Here is a 23,462-nt window from a genome sequence, read left to right as displayed (position 1 = left end):
AGCTCAAATCTACCTAGCCAGGATCATCAATTGCCTTTCCTCATTCTTTGCACTTTATGCTAAAGCATCCCTGAACTGCGTGCCAATCCCAATATAGCATACTGCTTTATGTTCAGACCTTTTCTTGGGCAGATTGTCCAATGTTGGGCACATGCTCCATTTCCCACCAATTCCTGTCCCCTCTTTAGCTCCTCCTCAATAGTAACCCCCACACATAATCTCAAACCTGCCTAACTTCTATTCATTTTCCTGCTCAGGCACTTCCTTCTCTAGAGCTAAGTTGCCATTAGGGTCCCTGCTTCTCAGCTCCCAAAGTTTCTTATATGAATCTCAATCTTTGGCCTTACCTCATTTATTTAAATTATCCATTTAAGAGCTTCCTTCTATTTTTTTCTTCCTGGTACCTGGCACATGGTAGGGGCTCAATATGTTTGCTGGATTGAACTAAACTATGTCAAATGACCATAAAACCCAGGGCAAAATTATGAAGTAAAGAAGTTTTTCTTTGGCTCTTTGGCTATTTTATCTCTGTTCCTTCTCTTTGGTAGTGTCCTATTCCTCCTCATTGAGTATTTGTGTCCTCAAGTTCTTTTCAATTACTGTCTCTACTAAAACCTGATCTTAGATCCTTCAATAAAAATGACTAACCTGCTCACAGTGCTATTGCTTCTTGGGGCTATTTGAAGCTTAATACTTAGTAAGATCTCAAGGCAGCAATCTAAACTTTAGTGTTCAAAACAATGGGCTGAGTGGTTTGGCCAGGACAAGTTCAAGGCTTCAATACCAGAGATTCTGCTTTATTGATCTGGGGCTCAGGGATAGGTATTTTTAAATAAGCACCCATAGATGATTCTAAAGCAGGTGGCCCATGGACAGTTTTTTGAATAATACTGTCTTAAGCCAAAAGGATAAAGGTCTCGGTCAGTAGGTGGAATACATAATGCTGGACCGGGATCTTAGCAATCTCCAAAACAACTCACATAAATGGGTCTTAGTGCTGCTGACCCTACTTATCTTCTCTGTGATTGTCTGCAGTGGCTCCACAGACATTCAAACGGCTGTTCATATGTCACATCCTAACAGATGGGAATCCTTGATAGTAACTAATGTTGAAGAGAAACAGTGCTCCTGTATTTCAAAAGGTGTCAAGTGAGCCGGTGTGAGCTGGTCTTCATCCTGTTCTTACTTCTCTTTGAACCCCAGTCCTTAAGAAGGAAAGCATCAGATTCATCTGCCCGAGTCATGTGCAGGCAGCACAGTCCCTGGTACCATATGATTACTGAAACATCTTGGCTGCATTCTCCTACGTGCACAATTCAATTACCATTTAGGCCAGAATTCTAAGATAAACATAACATTACTGAAAAAGCCTTGTGGATAAGCAGTCTTAACCTTCAGTTCTTTCAAAACACTGTGGAAATCAGAAAATGAGTAAGGAAGGACTGTACATGCAACTAATCTCCCTTAAACTACGCTGTAGAGCTGGAAAGAGTTCTACTGTTATTGTAAAGAAGTCCCTAACAACTAGGCTGCTACTGAGCTGGAAAATGGTAGACAAAGCAGGCAGAACAGAGCACTTTGCAACAATCAGGTTGCTGCTGTGTGGGAGGTCTAAGAAGAGTAGAAACGGAGTGCAAGGAGATAGCAAATGTTTAGATGCCTTGAAAAGAAGCAGGCTGTGTTTAAGAAAAAGAGCAACTGTTGAGTTTTCACATAAGATTATGAGTTCTGCTCCTCTGATGCTCTGCTGTGTTTTCAATTATCCATGTTAAATACTGGCCCCTGGCAGTGAAACCATGACTGCATCTATTCTACTGCTATGGAAACATTTCTTTGCTTAGTTATTTGGTTATTCATTTATGAAACATTTCACTGAGCACCTACTAAGTAGGTACCAGGCACTGTTCCAGTTTTTGGAGTCCTTAGAGTTCAGTGGGGGAGATAGTAACAAACAGACAATTAATACGAAGTAGTATGGGTAGCATAAAAGCAGAAGTTTAGGGATCTTAGCAGTCCAGAGTTAATAAGCCGAGTTTCTGAATTTAACAGGGGCTGGGGAGCTGGTTTCTTTCTTCTTTCCTTCTATTTCTCTTTCATTATTGACTCTTAAAGGGAATGAGAATCCAGATGTGATGGCCACAATTGCTATACTTATCAGACAATATTCTTTGTGGCTATAGCTTGACAGGTTAGGGAGGAAAGAAAAGGCTGTGAATGTGCTGGGGTAGATTTCCACAGTGTGAAATAAGTCACATCATACATGGAGGAGATATACAGTGGGACAGGGGAGAACCAGGCATCTAGGGTATAGGGTTTCTTCCATCTTTCATTTTTCATCTGGCAGGGCTTTTGACTGCATACTCCACAGAGTGCAGACTCCACCCAGAAATTACAAATCTACACTTACTGAGCAACATTCTTGGTGGAGGTGGCAGGATATCATACTGAACCAATGGTTATAAAGTCAGCAGAATCATCTGGTTGCTTTTAGTAAACAGCAATAACCGAGTTTGTTGCAGACTAATAATAAATAGAGTTTCTTGGGACAGGTCTCTGACATCAGTTGTTTTTAAAAGGGTCCCCCTTTCCCAGGTGATTCTAATGTATAACTAGCATTGAGAGTCATTTAATTAGATAATGGGATTCATTTGCAGGTCAGGTTTGTCTGGGACCTCAAACTGCAATTCCTATAGGTGTATGTGGAGAGCAAGTCACTTTGCACTAGAAGAGGCTGCTGTGTTTGTAGGGCTGAAATTTGTGAGAGCTGAACTTTATCAGACATAGTAGAATTTAATGTGAAACAGATTATTACAGATAAAAAGGGAGATTTCATAATGATAAAAAATTCAATTTGCTGAAAAGATATGACAATCCTAAATTTGTAAGCATTCAATAACTAAGACTCAGAATATAAAAATGTGATAGCACTGAATGGCAAAACAGACAAATCCACCATGATGGTAGGTGAAATAAGAACCAGAAAAAAATGGTAAGATGCAATATTTGAACAATGCAATTAACAAATCTACTTAAGGGACAGATACAGAACACTAATACCCAATGCCTTCATAATGAAATTCTTTTTGAGTACATGTGAAACATTTCCAAAACTGACCATTCAAAAAAGCAACTCTCAGATTTTTAAAGGATTGAAATTATTCAGATTATGTTCTTTGATGACAGTAAATATTATGCTGGAAATCGGTAACAAAAAGGTGACTAGAAAAATCTCTAACTCTTTCTAAATTAAGCAATATGCCTCTAAATGTTACAGGTCAAAGAATTCACAATGAAAATGAGAAAACATTCTCAACTGATTAATAATGAAAATAACATAAAAACTCGTGGGTTGACACTAAGGCCCACTATAGGGCCACATCCCATGTAGAGAGAATGGGGGTCTTCAAACTGTAAGATCTATATAGCAACATCCCACATGAGGGGGCCAGATATGGTATCTCCTGGCACAGGATCTGGGGACTTCCAGACCTCATTTTTGTGGACAGTACTCCATGTGGAGAGGGCAAAGCTTCTGTATTTTCATAATTCCTCTGGTTTTTAGGATCTGGTGCTGGAATTCATTTCTAGGATGTGGTTAGGTACACCTTAATACAGCAGTGTCTGAATGTGGAAGGTTCTTCTGGGTGCCACTCTATCTTGTTTTCTCTCTTTATCTTGCATCTGAACTTGGATTAAGAGACTGGCATGTTTGCCTGGAGAAAGTTAAGTTGTGCGGTAGCAGGAGAATAAGTGAAGAAAAGGGATTTTTAAGCAGCCACAGAGTAGTGTGGGTGAACTAAGGCCAAAAAATTAAAAGCTGATGATAGGTAAGATTCATGAGGTATGTAGAACAGAATCATGTCTCTCACTGGGCTCTCTAGGACACAGGTTTGAGAAGAACTCACGGTAGCAGCAGGAAACTAAGAAAGCTTTGGGGTTCTGGAAGATTTAGGGAGGAACACATGGCAGGATAATTAGGTTACCTGATATGACTTTGAAGTTGATACTGGAGACTGGACAATTGGCATGGACTAACTAAGACCCTGACAAAGCTCAAACAGAGAAGTCTTTTCTCTCTTCCATTTTATCTGGCCATTCCTTTCCCTCCAAATAATCCTACATTTGGGGTATGAAAATTTTACTTTTGGTTGAGCATGGTATTGAATAAAGAAACTGGCAATTATCCTATAATAAGCAGGTGTAGTAATACATTACTACATATAATAGCATTATATAATGTATAAAACTGGTTTTCATAGTAATAATATCTAATAACAATTAGGCAGTGGTTGCTGTATTTTCTTTTTTTTTTTTTTTTTTTTTTTTTGAGACGGAGTCTTGCTCTGTCCCCCAGGCTGGAGTGCAGTGGCGCGATCTTGGCTCACTGCAAACTCTGCCTCCCGGGTTCACGCCATTCTCCTGCCTCAGCCTCCCGAGTAGCTGGGACTACAGGCGCCCGCCAACACGTCCGGCTAATTTTTTGTATTTTTAGTAGAGACGGGGTTTCACCGTGTTAGCCAGGATGGTCTCGATCTCCTGACCTCGTGATCTGCCCGCCTCGGCCTCCCAAAGCGCTGGGATTACAGGCTTGAGCCACTGCACCTGGCCGGTTGCTGTATTTTCTAATTTCACTTACAGAAATAAAACCAGCAGCAGAGCAAAGCCAAGAAGGTGAATATACAGGTCAGTAATCATTTTATACCCTACCATAGGCACTTGTGATAAGGAAGGAGAGGAACAGGTAATTCCAGCATATTAGTGTGTTATATACGAGAAAATGCTAATTATGTATTTTTAAAAAGTGGGAGAGTCTAGAAGAATAGCCATTACATGGTCCAGCTTTCTCATCCACGTTTATTTTATAAATAACTACTCCAATGGTATCTGGGATATTTTGAACCCACACTAATAGTATTCTTTAGTATTGTCCACAGAAAGGGTTCTAATAAACTTTTAACCAAGTTGTTTCTAATTTCCTTGGAACCAATCTTTGAGGTTAGGAAATTTGATAGTGTAAGGATTTTTATCTTAAAAAATATTTTTATAGTTTGTGTTACATAAGGAGATATATAGATATCTAGAGTGTGCTAGCTCAATGTATTTTCATGTTTTAATTTCCTGTTACCCAAAGTTGCTATCTCTATTTCATGTCTTCCCATTGTTTCTCTGTACCTTTTTATTTTAAAAAAGTCAAAAAATATATAAATATAGACAAGAAAGGTATAATGAGCCGCTAGGTCCCCAACACTCAGCTTCAACAATTTTAACTTGTAGCCAAATTGTATCATTTATTCCTTCCATGCCCTCTTCCTTTGTACTGTTTCGATGCAAACCCAGATATTTTATCATTTCATACATACATATGTATCACTGAAATAACAGGATTTAAAAAATATATACCCATAGTACTATCACACCTAGAAAAAGGCTCCAATAATACCCTTCCTGTACAATATAATCAAATATTCAGTAAGTGTTCAAATTTTGAATTGGCTCATAACTCATAAACGTCCTCTCTCTCTTCCCCTCCCTCTCTTTGTCCATCTGTTCATCCATAATTAAATTTGTTGAGTCAGGATCCAAACAAGGGCCACGCATTGTGACTGACGGACATCTTTTAAGACTCTTTTAATCTAATGGTTTGTCCTATCTCTTTTCATTTCTTTGCAAGAAGCCTATTCTCTCTCAAATTCTCCCCCAAATTCTCCCCAAACTTTTATCTCTACCACTCCCCCAAAATACTCTTATTAAGACTGGCAGTAATCTCCACATTGTCACATCCAACTTTTAAAACTCATTCTGAATCTGACTTGGCCTATCAGCATCATATGACACATTTGATCATGCCCTCCTTTCTTCAAAACTTTCTTCCATTAGCCTTCAGTACACCAATCTCTCCTGGTTCTACTACTTCACTAGCTGTGCCTTCTCATCTCCCTTGGTGGATTTTTCTTATCTTTCTGACTTCGTGCCCCATTGCTTAGTCCTCTGACCTCTTCTCTATGTACATTCGTCCCCTAAATGATTTCATTTAGTCCCACAGGTTTAAGTCCTATCTATACACTGATGACTGTAAATTTGTCTTTACTATCTTCCCTGGAATTTAAACTCATGAATCTGCTTCCTCAACATCTATTAGACACTTTAGTAGGCTTCACAAACTCAACAGTTTCAAAGGGGAACACTTGATTCCTACCCTCCTTTACCCAATCCTCTCCTCAAGTCTTCCTTATCTCAGGAAATGGCAATTTCAGTCTTCTAGTTATCTAACTAATAAACCTGGATATGTTTCTTTTTTTCTTTACCAATGTATCCTGTAATTTTCAAAACATATTCAGAATCTGATCACTTCTCACTGCCTGCATTAATATTGTACTAACTCAAGTGATGGTTATTTCTTACCTAGATTATTGTAACAACCTATCAACTGGTCTCCTCTGCCTCCACTCTTTCTGCTATTGTCTAATGCTCACACAATGTGAGTGATCCTTTTAAAATATAAGTCAGACATTTCACATAACCTGTCACAAAGCATTTTAATGGCCTGTAGTTTTATTCAGAATACATTCCTAAGTCTTTTCCATAGTCTATGAGGTCCTACATGATCTGCAAATCTGCAAACCATTCCCCAACTCCCCATCATCAACCTCTCTAATCTCATCTCCTAGTCCAAAGCACCATCATCTCTTAGATTACTGCAAGAACTTCTTGACTGACTGCTTCTATCCTTGCCCACTATAATCTTTCTCTACATGACAATCATCAAAAGAATGATTCTCCTAAAATATGAGTCGGATGATATAATACCCTTTGTTCCACATCTTCTAGTGGCTTTCCATCTCAGAATAAGAGCTCCACTAATCACTCTATAAAGAAAAGAAGCCATCAGCACTCTTTTCCCTCGTGTTAACCTTATTTGAGCATTTATAACCACTTCATATATCTATCAAACCTATAAATATGTATGTAAGTTTATTGATGGTCTCTCCCAAATATTGTAAGTTCCATGAGAGTAGGAACTTAATTTTACTTGTTACTGTTTCTCCAATACCTAGAACAGTGACTGCTAGTACATAGTATTTGCTCTAATATATGTTGAATAACTGATTCATTCATTCAACAAATACTTTCTGAGCATCTACTGTGTGTCAGGCACTATGCTAGGGACTGGTTAAGCTGTTTTACTTCCAGTGGAGGAGGCGGAAAGGATTTTAGAGCAAATAATAAGGAATCTGACTGGCTCTGGTAAGAGTCAAATGCTAGTTGCTTTTATCTTTTACTAATAGAGTCTTCACCCAACTCTTGTATGAGCTGGACAGGCAAGATGATTTTTTAAAATGATATCTTTAAAAAGACATCTACACAAAAATATATTTATACAAAAATTTGATGAAGTTTATAAATATAGAAATAATAAATGCTTGTGACATATGTTACTATATGTAACATATCAACTATATCCACCCACGATAGACAATATCCTCACTTCATTTCCACAGTTAAGGAAGAGAAATAGATAGAAGAGTTTAGAGAGGATGCAGTGAAAGTTTTACTTTCTACTCTTAGGCTCCATGCAATCATAATCAGACTCTCCTTATCTTTCTACCTTTGTCTGCAGCCAAAATTGCTCTGTTCAAAGAAGCCCCGTGCTTTCTTAGTTCTTTTTTCTCAATGAGTTTGGCAATTTTTAGTGGATCACTCAATAGAAGCGTGAAAAAAAAGATAAATGGATATCTTCATGAACAATTATAAATTTTCCTCTCCTATTTTACTCTCATATGTAATTCTAACAAAATCTCATAAGGATTAAAGGAAAGAAAGATAATTTAAAAATTTTAAAGTATAAATTTTAAATAGAAATGTCAAGACAAATATTTTTCCTATGGTGCATAACATCTTAGCATGAGTATAAATCAATGCAACTTCATAGTTTGGTTTGTTGAAAGTCCAATTATATATATATATACACACACACACACACACACACATACACACACACACATATATACACACATATATATTTTTTTCTTCTCACATGTCAAAATGGTCTTTTCCTTTCCTTTCTCTTCTACTTCCCTTTGATCTCATTTTCTTTGTTAATTTCTTCTATCAATCACTTGCACTTATGCAATTTTTTCTTATTTATAAGCTAATTTATAATAGAGAGTGAATTTTTATGGTTTCTTGAAACAAATACAAGTTATTAATATATCTTTTAAGGGTCTTTTCAACAATCTCTTATTGAGGCTATCACCTGGAATTTGTCTTTCTTTCTAGAATAATTCATTTATAAGCTTTTAAAGGTAATTATGGAAATTACAGAAAATTATACCATAATTATGGTAATTATGGAAAATGAAACCCTACACCTTTTTTCATGTTCTGTAGAATACTGTTTATTACATAAATGGGAAGATTCAATATACATCTAGTATAAGTCTTCTTTGAATTCTAGTCTGAATCTCCAAATGCTCAGCTGATTATTTTTCCAGTGATGTACCATTAGCACTTCAAATTCGACATGTCCAAAATTAATCACATTCTTTCCAAACCTGTTATTCTTCTCTTCTCTATCTCTTGTAACAGTATCAGCAACCTCCCCAAACACCCAACCTGGAGACTTTAAGGTCTTTTTTTAATTAAATTTTATTTATTTATTTATTTATTTTGTAGAAACAAGGTCTCGTTTTGTTGCCCAGGCTGGTATTGAACTCCTGGGATCAAATGATCCTTCCTCCTTAGCCTCCCATAGTGCTAGGATTACAGGTGTGAGCCACCACACCCAGTCAAGGTCTTATATCTGTCTCTAAGTATCTCTCTCTCTTTATATATAAATATAGATAGGTAGATGTAGATAGACATATACATATATTTTAAACCTCCTTTGTCTCCACATTTAATTAGGTACAAAGCTGTGTCAATTTAGGACTTGTCTTGCATCCATTCCTTTTTTTTTTTTTTTTTCATTCTTCTTCTACTTCATTTTAGAGCCCAATTATTGTTGGATTAATTCCTAAGTGGTCCTAGTGCTTCTAGGTTTTCCTCACCCAGTTCTCTGCTGACTGGTGGTAACATTATGGAAGTTTCTCAGAAAATTCTGAGACTTCAGTCAGTATCAAACAGAGATTTCTTCCTTACTAGGGTTATTGTCCTAAAGCAAAGTAAGTCAAGATCCATGGATCCCTTCCAAGAAATAGTTTGCTTACCATAGTTAGTAAAGACAATGTGTACTATTTAAAATTTCTTTTTGGAAGTTACATTTTGATAATAGTTAAGTCTAACATCCCTTTGCATCTCAAGAAAGACAAATTCATTACACACATACTTGCTTACTCCTAATACAAATACATACATTAACTTATATTTACATGAAAGGTTAACAAGAAGAGAAGATTGTCCTTTACTGTTACAAAGAAAGTGACCAGGTGCCTTGAATCACATAGTAACAGCAGTGGATTATTTCCCCAGTCTCATTTTGAAAGTCACAGAGCTTTGGCTATGAGTCTCAGGCAAACCCTTCTATTGTCTCTTCCTCACAGCCTTGTGAGCTTTGTTCACTCTGAGGACTACCAACTATTTAGATAGTGAGAGACTGAAAGCTTGAGAGAGCGGGTCAATGTAAAGGTAAGGATCTAGCATTGAGATAGACTGGGAATATTAGGGATAATCTCTGTTCCTTGGTGTTTTAAAATTTGTTTAATTGAGATCAAGGGCAAAAGAAAGGGAAGATGCTTAAATTTTGGCAAACCTTAATACAAATAAAAAAGTTATTTTCCAAATGACTTTCCAAAATATAGCTGGATAGTGTCACTTTCCTTTTCTAAAAACCTTTAATAGCTCCCGACCGCTAAAATGAAAACACTTTAACATAGCACTCAAGGTCCTCTATCATAATCAGATTCTCCCTATCTTTCCAGCTTTATCAGCAGCCAAACTGCTCTTCAAAGAAGCCCCGTGCTTTCCAGTGCTACTGTGCTGTTTCCTTTGCTTGAAATACTCCCTCCTGACTGTGGCGCTCCCCAACACTTTGTATTACTGAAATCCTACCCATAGTTGAAGGTCTAGGTCTATTTTTTTTTTTTTAATGTGTACGGAGTTTTTTTTTTTTATTATTATACTTTAGGTTTTAGGGTACATGTGCACAATGTGCAGGTTTGTTACATATGTATCCATGTGCCGTGTTGGTTTGCTGCACCCATTAACTTGTCATTTAGCATTAGGTATATCTCCTAATGCTGTCCCTCCTCCCTCCCCCCAACCCACAACAGTCCCCGGAGTGTGATGTTCCCCTTCCTGTGAGTTCTCATTGTTCAATTCCCACCCATGAGTGAGAACATGTGGTGTTTGGTTTTTTGTCCTTGTGATAGTTTACTGAGAATGATGTTTTCCAGTTTCATCCATGTCCCTACAAAGGACATGAACTCATCATTTTTTATGGCTGCATAGTATTCCATGGTGTATATGTGCCACATTTTCTTAATCCAGTCTATTGTTGTTGGACATTTGGGTTGGTTCCAAGTCTTTGCTATTGTGAATAGTGCCGCAACAAACATACATGTGCATGTGTCTTTATAGCAGCATGATTTATAGTCCTTTGGGTATATACCTAGTAATAGGATGGCTGGGTCAAATGGTATGTCTAGTTCTAGATCCCTGAGGAATCGCCACACTGACTTCCACAATGGTTGAACTAGTTTACAGTCCCATCAACAGTGTAAAAGTGTTCCCATTTCTCCACATCCTCTCCAGAACCTGTTGTTTCCTGACTTTTGAATGATCACCATTCTAACTGGTGTGAGATGGTATCTCATTGTGGTTTTGATTTGCATTTCTCTGATGGCCAGTGATGATGAGCATTTTTTCATGTGTTTTTTGGCTGCATAAATGTCTTCTTTTGAGAAGTGTCTGTTCATGTCCTTCGCCCACTTTTTGATGGGGTTGTTTGTTTTTTTCTTGTAAATTTGTTTGAGTTCATTGTAGATTCTGGATATTAGCCCTTTGTCAGATGAGTAGGTTGTGAAAATTTTCTCCCATTCTGTAGGTTGCCTGTTCACTCTGAAGGTAGTTTCTTTTGCTGTGCAGAAGCTCTTTAGTTTAATTAGATCCCATTTGTCAATTTTGGCTTTTGTTGCCATTGCTTTTGTGTTTTAGACATGAAGTCCTTGCCCACGCCTATGTCCTGAATGGTATTGCCTAGGCTTTCTTCTAGGGTTTTTATGGTTTTAGGTCTAACATGTAAGTCTTTAATCCATCTTGAATTAATTTTTGTAAAAGGTGTAAGGAAGGGATCCAGTTTCAGCTTTCTACATATGGCTAGCCAGTTTTCCCAGCACCATTTATTAAATAGGGAATCCTTTCCCCATTGCTTGTTTTTGTCAGGTTTGTCAAAGATCAGATAGTTGTAGATATACGGGATTATTTCTGAGGGCTCTGTTCTGTTCCATTGATGTATATCTCTGTTTTGGTACCAGTACCATGCTGTTTTGGTTACTGTAGCCTTGTAGTATAGTTTGAAGTCAGGTAGTGTGATGCCTCCAGCTTTGTTCTTTTGGCTTAGGATTGACTTGGCGATGCGGGCTCTTTTTTGGTTCCATATGAACTTTAAAGTAGTTTTTTCCAATTCTGTGAAGAAAGTCATCTATTATCACCTTCTCCGTAAAGCTTTCAGAATTCCTCACTTACTTAGATGAAATTTCTTCCTTCTCAATACTATTTCCAGAACTTTAATTATAAATCTCATATAGCACATGTCACAATGTTGCATTCTGCCTTCAATTTTAATCATTTGTATACATGTCTAATCTTCCTAACAAGACTGAAAGTTTTATGAGAGCAAGCGACTGTATCTTTTCCATTTCTCTTGCCTCACAATAGTTTCCATTTGTAGGCATTCAATGTTTATTGTCCTGAATTAAACTAGTACTTGACGCTAATATTTTTTCTTTTGCCTTTCTCTTTAGGGCAACTTGTGCAAAGGTATAGTCTACTGCAAACTATTATTTTCACATGTTTGTTCATTAACTTAATCAATTTGGCTATCAAATATTTACTGAGTGCTTTCTATTTGAAAGGCACCATGCTAGGGGCTGGGGATATAACAATGAATGCAATATAGTCCCTCTCCTCAATGAGCTAGATGGGGATATGAATAAGTAAACAGGTGATTACAATACCATTTGATAAATGCTACCTATAGCCATCATTTATGGTTGTTCAAATTGTGCCTTGTACAAGAAAGCCTGAAAAAGGGGGTAAGTGGAGCATGAAAAGTTGCCCATCCTTTCCTTTCTAAGCTTTGTGCCCTCACATGGTGCTGTATTTCCCTGAAGGAAGCATGGGATTTATCTAATGCATAAATAAAGTTGCTGTCTATATGTAAACTAAGTAAATGATTTTCTGTGAGGATTTAAGAGTGATACTTAGTTCCAGACTTGAGTTGTTAAGGAAGACTTCCATGAAGAAATGCTATATAAACAGCATTTCAAAACAAATGGGAGTTACCTAGATGAACGGAAGTGGGAATAATGCTCCAAATGAGCAGAAAAACAAAAACAATATAAGGAACTACAAGTAGGTAATTATGGCTGAAACCTAAGAGGGTGAGGGAGCAGCAGCCAGGAAGGACCTTGGAACACAGAGCAGAATCCAGATTATGGAGAGCCCTTATAAAACATGATTAGGATTCGAACTTCATTTTGAAGGCAATGGAAAGTCATAGATATTTTAGCAACTAGTCATAGGTATTTTGGCAACTATCAAATTTACATTTCAAAAAGCTCAGTCTAGTGTAGGGTGGAACTGAGGGATTGGAAGCTGCAGGCAGGAACAGTGGGGAGCTGCGGTAAGTCTTTCAATAAGTCAGGTACAAGAGATCAGCGACCTGAGTGAAAACAGTTGTGCAGTAAAAATGGAGATAATTTTAGACCTAGTTAACAGAGTAATAAGTCAAATAATAATTTTTCATATAATTTCTTGCCATTAGTCAAGAAGGAGAAAATACTACTTCAAATAAACAGGCTGGGTTGTTTGGAGGAAAGTGTAGGAACTTTGTAGACAGCCCTGGGTCTGAATCACTACTCTGCCATTTGTTAGCTGTGGGATCTTGGCCAAGTTTCTTAGTCTTTTTGGCCTTAGTTTTGTTACCTGTTAAATGTGTAATAATAATTCAGTTAAACAGTACACTTAGAGAGTTGTTGGAAAAATTGTATATACAGGAACACCTTATTTATTGTGCTTTGCTATAGTGCATGTCACAATTATTGCATTTTTAACCAATTGAAGGGTTGTGGCAATCCTGTGTCAAGCAAGTCTATTGGTACCATTTTTACAATAGCATGTGCTCACTTTGTACCTCTAAGTTCCATTTTAGTAATTATTGCAATATTTGAAACTTTTTCATTATTATTATATCTGTTATGATGATCTGTGATAAGTGATCTCAGATGCTGCTATTGTAATTACTTTGGGGGACATGAGCCATACCTATATAAGATGGCAAACTTAGTGAATAAATGTTGTATGTGTTTTGACTACTCCACTGAATAGCCATTTCTCTGTTTCTCTCCTTCTCCTTAAGCCTCCCTATTTCCTGAGACACAAAAGTATTAAAAATATTAAAATTAGGCCAATTAATAACCTCAAAATGGCCTTTGGTGTTCAAATGAAAGGAAGAGTCACATAATTTTCACTTTAAATAAAAAATATAGAAATAAGATTAAGATTAGTGAGGAAGGCATGTTGATAGCCAAGATAGCCCAAAAGTTGGGCATTTTGTGCCAAACAGCCAAGTTATGAATACAAAGGAAAAATTCTTAAACGAAATTAAAGGTGCTACTCCGGTGAACACACAAACGATAAGAAAGCAAAACAGCCTTCTTACTGATACAGGGAAAGTTTTTGTGGTCTGGATAGGACATCAAACCAGCCACACCATTCTCTTAATCACCATCTGCAGAGCCAGGCCTTGGCTCTCCAATTCTATGAAGCCTGTGAGAGATGAGGAAGCTGCAGAAGAAAAGCTGGAAGCTAGCAGAGGTTGGTTCATGACGTTTAAGAAAAGAAGCTGTCTCCGTAACTAAAAGTGTAAGGTGAAGCAACAGGTACTAATGGAGAAACTGCAGTTATCCAGAATATCTAGCTAAGATTGCTGATGACACTAAACAGATTTTCAATGCAAATGAAGCAGCCTTTGACTGGAAGAAGAAGCCATCTAGGGCTTTCATAACTAGAGATAAGAGATCAATGCCTGGCTTCAAGGCTTCAAAGGATAGGCTGACTCTCCTGTTAGAGGCTAATGTGGATGGTGACTTTCAGTTGAAGCTAATACTCACTGACCATTCCAAAATCCTAGGGCCCTTAAGAATTATGCTAAATCTACTCTGCCTGTGTTCTATACATGGAACAACAAAGTCCGGATGACAGCACACCTGTTTGCAGCATGGTTACTGAATATTTTAAGTTCTTTGTTGTAACCTACTGCTCAGAAAAAAAGATTCCTTTCAAAATATTATTGCTCATTGACAATGCACCTGGTCACCCAAGAGCTCTGATGGAGAACATACAAGAAGATGAATGTTGTCTTCATGCATTCTAACACATTTTGCAATCCATGGATGAAGGAGTCATTTCAACCTTCAGGTCTTATTCTTTAAGAAATACATTTTGTAAGGCTGTAGCTGCTATAGATAGTGACTCCTCTGATGGATCTGGGCAAAATAAATTGAAATCCTCTGGAAATAATCCACCATTCTAGATGCCTTTCAAAATATTTGTGACTCTTGGGAGGTCACAATATCAACATGAAATGGAGTTTGGAAGAAGTTGATTCCAACCCTCATGGATGACTTTGAGGAGTTCAAGACTTCAGTGGAGGTAGAAAGTGCAGATGTGGTTGAAATAGTAAAAGAACTAGAATTAGAAGCAGAGCCTCAGATATGGCTGAATTGCTGCAATCTCATGATAAAACTTGGATGGATGAGGAGTTGCTTTTTATGAATGTGCAAAGAAAAGTGTTTTCTTGAGATGCAATCTACTTCTGGTGAAGATGCTGTGTCATTTTTGACAACAAAGCATTTATTATATAAATTTATTTGATAAAGCAACAACAGGATTGGAGAGTATTGACTTGATTTGGAAAGAAGTTCTTCTGTGAGTAAAATGCTGTTAAATAGCACTGCATGCTACAGAGAAATCTTTCATGAAGAGTCAATTGATATGGCAAACTTCATTGTTGTCTTATTTTAAGAAATTGCCACAGCCACCTCAATCTTTAGCCACCATTGCCCTTTAGCAACCTTTAGCAACCATCAGTCAGTAGCTATCAACGTGGGGGCAAGACCTTGCACCAGTGAAAAGATGATGATTTACAGAAGGCTTGGGTGATTGTTAGCATACTTTTTTTTTTTTAGCAATAAAGCATTTTTTGATTAAGGTATGAATTTAGATATAATGCTGTTACATACATACTAGACTACAGTATAGTATAAACATAACTTTTATATGCACTGGGAGACAAAAAATTGTGTGATGTATTTTATTGCCATATTCGCCTCATTGGGTTGGTCTGGAACTGAATTTGCAGTATCTCTGAGGTATGCCTGTGTTTCTGTGAGTGTGTGTGTGTGTGTGTCTGTATGCCTGATTCATAGGTAGATCCTTATTACAAGATGGTTTCCTTCTTTCCTCTCTTCTTCCATTATCCTTTCCTTAATTACTCCTTTTATAGGAGAGAAATTTACAACACTTTGCAAATGCAGATTCAAATGTAAAATGCAAACTTGTCCCCAAATGGAACGTGAGATAGGACTTTATGGTGTTTGTCGTGAACTCTTTATGATGGAGCAGTGATTTTTACCAGTGACTCTTAATGTACTGGGTCACAAACCCTTTGGCAATCAGATACAGACTATGAATATTGTGTCTCAAAAAATGGCATTTATGTGGAACACTTTACATATAATTTCAATTAGTTCAAAAACCTCCTGAAATTCATGATGAACTCCAGGTTAAAAAGTTTTCTTTTATACTATGTTTTAATTTTTAAAATTATGTTAGTGACTCAGTGTTTGTGAATATGGCAATTAGGATTTTCCTATAGATTTATAGATTAGTGTTTAATAATAGTTTCTACTTTTAAAAAAGTCCTTCCAGAAATGGCTATGTGGAAATTTTTTTGAAAAGCGAACTATGATAGAAAAGTTTGCTTGAAAACAATTCTTATTCTTAAAAACATGCACTGGCTCATGTGAGAAGACAAGGCTCTTCTGATAAAATTCCATCATCTAATACCATTTTGTATCAGGAGCCCTAATAAGTCTTGTGGTAAATTTTCTTTTGATCTATGACATTTGGGAACTGAATATCAGCAACAAGCATTTATCGGCTTCTGTTTACACTAGACAACTGAGACTAGTAAACCCACACTGTGTCCAAGCCACTGGTCATATTACACAAAGTATGCTATGCTCTGAAAAGAATGTATACAATAAAAACTGAGATTCAAAAAACAGGACTGTGATGGATCACAGCCAAGTTCCAACCTCTGTGGGTCAAATGGGAGGGCAACTATGGTTAGTTTCCTATTCAGCCACAGACATTCCTGTGGTAAGGAGTAATTAAATGGTGGGCTGTGGAGTACAGAGTGGGTATGTAGAATAACACATACTGAGACAAGATAACTTTCATCCTGTGTCAGGTCACAAATGTGAGTGCCAAAGATCACAAGATTCAGATGATGACTTTGCAGTTTTTCCTGGAAATTGGAAAAAAGCTAGCTCTCTCTTTTTAAAAACTGCTTATATTTTACCACATAATATTTCTAGTAAACATGTTAAAAAACCAAGAAAACCAATGTCTGGATTAGGTGTATTAAGGCCCTCTTCACTACTACTTTGCTTTTTAATACACAAAACTTATGAAAAGCTATGAGAATAAGGACTCAACAGGGGTTTTTAGTTCATGAGTCTTTCAAAGTAATCTTTTATCACTTAACAAATCAGTTATGTAGAAGTCTTTCCACTGTTACTCCCAACTTTTATATGATGTCCAGCATATTCAAGTTGCATTAATATATAAACTATTTTCTTATAATCTGATATAAACCTACAGACTAAAACATTTGCTGACGAGCAAGGCAAGAAAAATGTCAGGAAGAAAGCCAAGTTTAACCATAGCCAGTGCTTATAGGTATAACAAGATCAAGAACGAATTCCTTGCATACTTGAAGCTGATAAAGGATATTCACTTCTCATTCTTTATGTAAATGCTTAAGGTATAAAGAGGTCTAATAAATTTTAGAACAGGTAAAAAGACCCATGACAGGTTTGGAAGTTCTAGAAGTATCATATTAATCTGAAGAACTAGATAGATACTATCTGGAGCTAGAGAAGTTTAATACAGGGACAACACATGCTGAATTGGTTTACAGTGTCTTACAGTTATTTTGACTCTTTTGAACACATAATTGTAGAAGGATAATCTCAGGTGCCTGACACCAAAGGCTAGAGGAAGAGCTTGAGCAAAGGAGGGGAAGGAGACAGGGCTAAAGAGAGAAGGGTGCCATGGTCTGAATGTTTGTGTCTTCCCCAAATTCATATGTTAAAATCTTAACCCCAAGGTAATGATATTAGGAGGGAGAGCCTTTGGGGGTGATGAGGTTATGAGGGGAGACCCTTCATGAACAGAATTAGTACCTTATAAAATGGACCTGAGAGAGCTTCCTTGCCCCTTCTTCCACATGAGGACACAGCATAAAGATGGCCATATATGAACCATGAAGTGGGCTCTTACCAGAGCCTTTATCTTGGACTTAGTCTCCAGAACTGTGAGAAATAAATTTCTATTGTTATAAGCCACCCAGTCTTTGGTATTTTGTTCTCGTAGCCTGAATGAACAAAGAGACTAGCAAAAGGTAAAGGCTACCAATGATCACCACAATATCTTAAAACTTGGTTTAGCTTGGTTAAGGAATCCAGGAAGTAATGGGGAGCGGGGAGGGGGTGGGGGAAAGCCTCATATTACCACAGCACAAATTAACTTCCAACCTATCATCTACAGATCAAATATACTAGGCCTACAGGGGACTGTAAATTAACACAATTGGGTTGTTACCTTATTTTAAAAAGTAGATGCAATGGCATCTCTTGCTTATTACGAATCTGATCATTTTCATTTAAAAACAACAGAAATAACATTTTAAATTTAATTATTACATGCCACATGTAGAAAGTATCAGTTACTCACACTGTTTAGTGATAGAATATCCACAAAAACTGTCTCTTGTCTAGGTTTCTAGACAAGAATAAAATATTATTCAGATATATATTGCTCTTTTCTATTTTTTGTTTTGCTTTAAAGAATAATTGCCCATCTGCCTGCAACTAGACATGCTCAGATGAATATTTCTTTTGATAACAAAAGTATTAACTTTGTGCCAATAATATAACCATTTAAGGGTAAGACAAACTGTCTCTAATATTTTCTGAAAAGATAAGACAAAGTGAGAGGAAAAGACTCCTCCAATTTCTTTTGTAGATAACCTTTTCAATGTGATACACTGTTGGGGATGAAATATTAGTGGTCTCATAACCACAAAATATTATTTATAGTTAATAGTTAATTTTAGTCTTATGAGTTTCAGAGACTAACATACCAATAAGACATTTACACTTTTTCTTAAAACTAAAGTTATAAAAACACTAATTGGAGCTTTCACTTTCTTCTATTCTATGTTGTTGGCCAGTTTTCCAGTCTGAGACCCATCACCATCTCTAGAGTTGCATCCCATTACCTTATTTTCCCATAGGGAGGAAAACAACACAACAACACATTAAGCATGCTATGGTACTAACTCATCATTCTTACTAAACATCATGATTTACTTCCAGGAAAGAGATGGATTCACTATGGAGTTTTTACAAGCTGAAACTTTGACCTTATGTTAGAAGTAGGGTAATGTGGGTAATGGCTGCCATGGGTATCAAAACAAACTATACATTTTCCACTAGGTAACATGTGATTAATGTCAAAATAAAAATTCTCCTTTATATCTGAACACTCTGCTCAAGGATATAAAAATGTACCTTTTTATATTCTTGTTTACTTAATACATGATATGGTAGACTAGCTCTCCCTATTGATCTGAATAGCTATTGCTTCAATTCCCAGATTTATATATTTGTTCTCTTAGATTAATACAGCATGCTTCAGTTTTGTAAGAGGTATCTTTCTGGGGCTTTCTGTATATATCCTGCTGGTATGTTTTGTTTCTAAGCCCAGAGAATCTAGTTACAGTTTAGTAGCCAAAGATGTAATATCTCACATGAGTTTTTTTAAAAACGATTATTTTTGCAACAGCACAAGAGAGACTTTGCCGTGTTTTTCATTTTAAATGTGACACAATAAAGGCTTGAATTGACTTTATGCTTGTTTTGATACAAAGGTCTTCCTATTCTTCTTAACCTTACCAATAGATGCAGTCGACATTTGTTTGGCTTGTCAAATTAAACTCAGCCATACAGCAACAAGGATTAGCACAAAAACGGGTCTACCCTGTGAACAGTACCATACGTTTCAGAGATCTAGGACTCTACTTCACTCATTAGAGATTATCTGATTTTTCTTAAGGCTTAATAATATAGCTTTGATTACAGCATATTTGACTATACTTGATTATACTATATAACTATAGCTCATTGCTTTATTTAACCTTTAAGATAAAGTGAATTAAAGAATAACTGACAAGTGGGATTTAGCAAGACTAAATTCTGGCCTAGAGAAGCCTCTACATCGTACCCTAAGTAAACTGAGATCTTTGCAGTCCTTCTTTATTCTGTTGAAAAGCAATGTTTTATCTAGATAAAAAATGGCAGATTCTAAAGGTTTTCTGATGTATTTAATGTGGAAGCAGGGCCAAATACAAATACAAAGGCCGAAGTGGTAATTGTAAAGAAACCATCTTATAGCAATAAACTGCTAATCAATTGTTAATTACAGGAAATAGTTAATGAATACATATTAAAATGGTATCACAAGGCTTCTGATTATATAATACTTATTCAGGAACATGAATAAGCTGTATTTTTCAGATCCATTCTGTCTTCTATGTGAGTTTAGATAATATATCTAATACATCTGGTCACTGTATAGTAATTCCTGCATTTCTGTATGACAAAAGACACTCCAGTACTAATTTGTATGTCAAATGGGTGATTTTAATGCTGTCATACACTAGACAAGTGGTTCATTCATTCTTACTTGGAGTGGTTCAGTGATATTTTGCCATGTGTTAAATTCAATATTAAAAGTCTTTTTCTTTTACTTAACTATACTCTCTTTCATTTCACATTTTCATTTGTTGGGTCTTCAGACTAATTCTTTTACCAGGTCTTAACAGAAGGTGTTACGGAAGATGCTAAAAATTACAATCAGTGTCTACTGTTCCACAAACAAAAAATTACTAAGTCCAAATATGGATTTGACATAAAAATCATAAACATTTGAAGTGGTAACTTATAACTGTACTAACTAGAATTGGTACCTCTGCTTCCTTTTCATAGTATTCCACTGTGGCTTTCTTAATCTTTTCAAAACAGGACTCTGCCGGCTGCCAGCTGCAGCACACTGATTTTCACTTAGAAGAAAAGCTGTTAGTTTCCGAAGATTCACTTAAAAAAGCCCAAAATACCTTCAGAGGTTAAAAAAGACCTCATCAGAACAACTCTTATGAAAACTTCTTCATTACTACTGATGAGAAAGTGTAGGGCTCAGATGAGTGGGTGATAGTAGGGTAGACTGAACACATCAAATTCTATATCTTATTTGAAAAAATTGAGGTAAAACACATATAACATAAAATTTTTCCTTTTAACCATTTTTAAGTGTAGAATTCAGTGGTTTTAAGTACACTTGCAATAGTGTATAAACATCACCACTAGTTATTTCCAATTTTCTTCATCATCTCAGAGAAACTTTGGACTCATTAAGCATTAATTTCCATTCCTCCCTCCCCCAGCCCATGGTACCACTAATCTACTTCCTGTCTCCATGAATTTGCTGATTATTGATATTTTATATAAATGAAATTCTACAGTATTTGTGCTTTTTATATGTGACTTATTATACTTAGCATAATGTTTACAAGGTTCATTCACTCTGCATCAAATATCAGAACTTCATGTCTTTCTATGGCTGAACATTACACTGTATATACTACCTTTTGTTTATTAATTTATCTGTTGATAGACCTTGGGTTGTTTCCACCTTTGATTTGTCAATAATGCTACAATGAACATTGGTGTACAATATCTGTTTGAGTCCTTGTTTTCAATTCTTTTTGGTAAGCATCTAGCAGTCAAATTACTGACTCATATGGCAATTCCATATTTACTTTTTCAAAGAAGTGCTAAAATATTTTCTATAGAAGCTACATCATTTTACAATCCCACTATTAATGCACCAGGGTTCTAATTTCTCCTCATCCTTGCCAACACTTGGTTGTGAAGAGATATCTCACTGTGGTTTTAATTTTTATTTCTCTAATGACTAATGATACTGATTATCTTTTCCATGTGATTATTGGCCATTTGTATATCTTCTTCAGAGAAATGTCTACTCAAGTCCTTTGCCCATTTCTTAATATCGTTGTCTGTTGTTGAGCTGTAGGAGTTGTTAGTGAATAGAAACACAACTGATTTTTGCATATTGATTTTGTATTCTGGTATTAAGTCCTTATCAGGTATATGATTTACAAATATTTTCTCTCATTTTGTGGGTTGTCTTTTCACTGTCTTCAAAGTGTCCTTTGAAGCACAAATTCTTACTTTTAGAATTCCGACATACTGTTGTCTGTGCTCTTGGTGTCATCCGTAAGAAACCACTGTCAAATCCAAGGTTATGAAGATTTATCTCCACATTTTCCTCTAAGAGTTTTATAGTTGTCGATTGTAAATTTAGTCTTTGGTCCATTTTGAGTTAAATTTTATATATGGTTTAATGTAAGGGTCCAATTTCATTTTTTGCGTGTGGATATTCGGTTTTCCCAGCACCATTTGTTGAACAATCTATCTTTTCTCATTAAATGGTCTTGGCACCTTTGTCAAATATCAATTTTCCATAGATGTGAGGGTTTATTTCTGGGCTCTCAATTTAATTCCATTGGTCTATATGTCTATCATTACGCCTGTACCATTGTTTTGATTACTATAGCTTTGTAGTAAATTCTGAAATCAAGAAGTATGAGTCCTCCAACTTTGTTCTTTTTCAAGATTGTTTTGGGTATTATGGGTCCCTAGAAATTTAATATGAATTTTAGTATGGATTTTTTAAATTAAAAAATGCAACTGGGATTTTTATAGGGACTGCATTGAAGTTACACATTGCTTTGGGTAGTATTGTCATCAAAACAATTATTCCAACACATGAACATGGGATGTCTATCTATTTAGATATTCAATTACTTTTTATTTTATTTTTATTTTTTATTATACTTTAAGTTCTAGGGTACATGTGCACAATGTGCAGGTTTGTTACATATGTATACATGTGCCAAGTTGGTTTGCTGTACCCATTTACATTAGGTATTTCTCCTAATGCTATCCCTCCCCCATCCCCCGACCCCACACCAGGCCCCAGTGTGTGATGCTCCCTGCCCTGTGTCCAAGTGTTCTCATTGTTCAATTCCCACCTATGAGTGAGAACCTGTGGTATTTGGTTTGCAGTGCTTGTGATAGGTTGCTGAGAATGATTTGCAGCTTCATCCATGCCCCTACAGAAGACATGAACTCATCCTTTTTTATGGCTGCATAATATTTCACGGTGTATATGTGCCACATTTTCTTAATCCTGTCTATCATTGATGGGCATTTGGGTTGGTTCCAAGTCTTTGCTATTGTGAATAGTGCCACAATAAACATATGTGTGCATGCATCTTTATAGTAGCATGATTTATAATCCTTTGGGTATATACCCAGTAATGGGATCACTGGGTCAAATGGTATTTCTGGTTCTAGATCCTTGAGGAATAGCCACACTGTCTTCCACAATGGCTGAACTAGTTTACACTCCCAACAGTGTAAAGGTGTTCCTGTTTCTCCACATCCTCTCCAGCACCTGTTGTTTTCTGACTTTTTAATGATCACCATTCTAACTGGTGTGAGATGGTATCTCATTGTGGTTTTGATTTGCATTTCTGATGACCAGTGATCATGAGCATTTTTTCATGTGTCTGTTGGCTGCATAAATGTCTTCTTTTGAGAAGTGTCTTTTCATATCCTTTGGCCACTTTTTGATGCGGTTGTTTGATTTTTTCTTGTAAATTTGTTTAAGTTCTTTGTAGATTCTGGATATTAGCCCTTTGTCAGATGAGCAGTTTGCAAAAATTTTCTCCCATTCTATAGGTTGCCTGTTCACTCTGATGGTAGTTTCTTTTGCTGTGCAGAAGCTCTTTAGTTTAATTAGATCCCATT

General features: G+C 36.4%; 1 protein-coding gene across 2 annotated transcripts in view; it reads right to left on the bottom strand.

The window, feature by feature from the left end:
* TBCK (TBC1 domain containing kinase) overlaps window positions 1-23,462 on the bottom strand; it is a 271,930-nt gene that overhangs the window by 4,952 nt on the left and 243,516 nt on the right. The gene's annotated exons all lie outside the window — the stretch shown is intronic.

This window comes from Hylobates moloch, unplaced genomic scaffold, assembly GCF_009828535.3.
Source record: "Hylobates moloch isolate HMO894 unplaced genomic scaffold, HMol_V3 SCAFFOLD_2, whole genome shotgun sequence".
In the NCBI taxonomy this organism is placed as follows: domain Eukaryota; kingdom Metazoa; phylum Chordata; class Mammalia; order Primates; family Hylobatidae; genus Hylobates; species Hylobates moloch.
This window is presented reverse-complemented; position numbering and strand designations above follow the sequence as displayed.